Source organism: Vigna unguiculata, chromosome 10 (assembly GCF_037176805.1).
Source record: "Vigna unguiculata cultivar grain cowpea cultivar isolate G323 ecotype 2 chromosome 10, ASM3717680v1, whole genome shotgun sequence".
NCBI lineage: Eukaryota > Viridiplantae > Streptophyta > Magnoliopsida > Fabales > Fabaceae > Vigna > Vigna unguiculata.
The window spans coordinates 49420456-49423184 of NC_140801.1; the positions used below are offsets into that span (position 1 = coordinate 49420456).

General features: G+C 41.1%; 1 pseudogene; it reads right to left on the minus strand.

Annotated features, from left to right (window-relative positions):
* Positions 1-327: 327 nt before the first annotated feature.
* On the minus strand, positions 328-2415 carry LOC114166213 (AAA-ATPase At2g46620 pseudogene; annotated as a pseudogene).
* Between the last annotated feature and the right edge of the window lie 314 nt (positions 2416-2729).

The following is a 2729-nucleotide window of genomic DNA, read 5'->3' on the forward strand; positions in this document are numbered from 1 at the left end:
GTGACAACACTCCCTTGCACACCAAAAACTTGGAGAAAACAAAAAAAAAAAAAAATTGATTTTCCTCCCTTAGAACCAAGATGAACACAACTTACCCTAACCGGAAAATGCATATGAAAGTGATGTATGTAATTTTGTTACATTTGATAAATAAGATGATACTTAATGTTGTATGTTGTGAAAGTATTCGATACGTACTTCATTAAAACAAAAAATCAATTTCATTATTGAATCATACTACTCAATTCATTGTTTGAAAAATACTAAAAGTTGTTCATTAACCAGGTTAAAAATAATAAATCAAATTATTCTATGAGAAATAATAAATAAGAAAAAAACATGTAATACTTTTTCTAATGTGAAATCTGTACAATTGACTCCCCATTTATTAAAATTATAATAATAAACTTTACAATGGAGTAGTTTTCTTTTGCAGGCTAAGTTTCTACTTCTATCCTTTAAATTTCTACAATGTCACTAAAAATATCCCATTGGAAATAATTTCAGAGGGAACAATAGGATACTTTTCAGTGAAGTATCCTACCAATAAATACATTATTATTTTTTAATTAAAAAAACTTCTCCCCCTGATTGAAAAGAAAAAAAATAAAAAAGAGAATTTTCTCTTCCGTTTTTTTTTTTCAATTTTTATCTATTGTCGTGATCTATCATGGGCCATGGTGTTAGATTTTGGGGTAGTTGGTTCTTCTGCCGTTCCGTTTTCTGAAGAAACCGTAAAACTTCCGCGAATCTTTAACCGTAGATAACTCGTCCCCACCAAAGGACTGTACGTCCACGTCATCAACCCCTATCTGCCGTCCAATCATCTCCGCGTACTTTCTCCCATCGCCGTCCAATTGGAGCGCCCCGATTACCGATTTTATGGCCCGACTCGGCGAGTTCCGGTTCGCGATCATCAACTCGCTGATCTCGGCGGGGCTGAGACTCGCGCCGTGCCGGAAAATATCCTCCACCTGCGCGAACAGCTTGTGCTCCCTCACGCCGAGGTAGCTGCTCGCAAGCGTCTTGAATGCAGAGAAATCGCAAACCGGAAAGTGGATGTGCACGTCGACCCGACCCGGCCGCATCAAGTTCGGGTCCACCCACTGCTTGCTGTTCATCGTGAACACCATCACCCTCTCCTCACCGCAACACGCGCTCAGAATCCCGTCCATGAAGCTCTGGATTCCCCTCACCGTAACCGCAGATTCCTTTTCCGGTTCGAGAAATCGGTCGAGATCCTCTATCACGACGATCGACTTCGCCGTCGTTTCCATTAGGAGAAACTTAAGATCCGAATCGCAACGAATCTTCGAGAGGTCCACGTCGTACACGTCGTAGCGGAGAAAGTTCGCCATCGCAGCGACGAAGCTCGATTTCCCGGTGCCGGAGGCACCGTACAATAGGAAGCTCCGCTTCCACGCGCGGCCGAGTTTACGGTAGTATTGCTTCGCTTTGAGAAACGATTCGATATCAGATTTGATTCTGTTCTTGAGATCCTTCTCCATCGCTATCGTTTCAAAAGTCGCTGGATGAGTGAACGGAACTGATCTCCACCGCGTTTCTCCCCTGCCGCCTTCGCCGGCCGCGACGTTCATGAACAACCGCAAATGGCGTTTCCTTTGGCTCTCCATCTCGTCGGCGACGGTATTGATATGACGGAGGTACTGGCGGAGGATTCGTCGTTTATCGGTTTTTCTGATTTTGAGAACGAAGGATGAAATCCGGTCCGGTTGGGTTTTTTGTTCGAACCAGAAGAGTGTGGCCCCGAGAAAATGGTCCTCGATGGTTTGGTTTGGGTCGAGGCGCAAAACGATGTCGTTCTGGTCGTGACCGGAAACGAGATTGGTGAAGTCAGCGTCTTCTAATGAAGGAAGAGAATGCAAATAGAGAGAAACTTTGCGGTGAAAGTGATTCCGTTGCATGGCTTCGTTGAATTCGGGGACTTTGAGGAACTGGTAGACGTGGAACCAATCCTGCACCCTTCTCAATACTTTTCTTATGCTATGTATCAATCCCGTCTTGAACAGCAACCATCGAATTACGAAACCTATGACCAAACTGAGGATTACGAGGAATATGGGGTTGTAACCACTCATGACGACAATGATCCGAGATTCCGAAATCCACATTGGTTACTCTTGTGTGTGTAGTGTAGGAGGAAGTTTTGGATAGATAAACGAAATCACATTAGCATTTTGGTAGAGGAATTAATGTGTAAAGATTTGGATAAAGAAGGAGAAGGAGAAGAAAGAGTTGTGTGGTGTTGAGGAGAATGGATAGACTCTGTTATTGCTTGCTCCTCCTTAATCTTTGCTTGCAGCAGCTACGTGTTATAATTCTATTCAATTCAACGTCTACGTGCTTCTTCTTCTTCTTCTTCTCTAACTCAATTTTGGATTTCCACATGGAGGTTCAGACCTCAATATATAGCACATTGTGTCACGAAATCTGTTTATTATTTTTTCTTTCAACACGGAATTAGGTGGAAGAACCATCGCAATTGTTTTCCTTTTCAAAACTAATAATTTGTTTTATTTGCCTGCCATGGAAACCAAAACTTCAATTTTGTTTCATTAATTAGCCCATCATCTTCTGCCACGTTGCTACTTATTCATAATAAATTATTAATTAAACTTATAATTAATTATGTTCTCTTTTGTATATGAAAATATATTGAGTCAAGCAGTCAAACCTTATATATATATATATATATATATATATATATA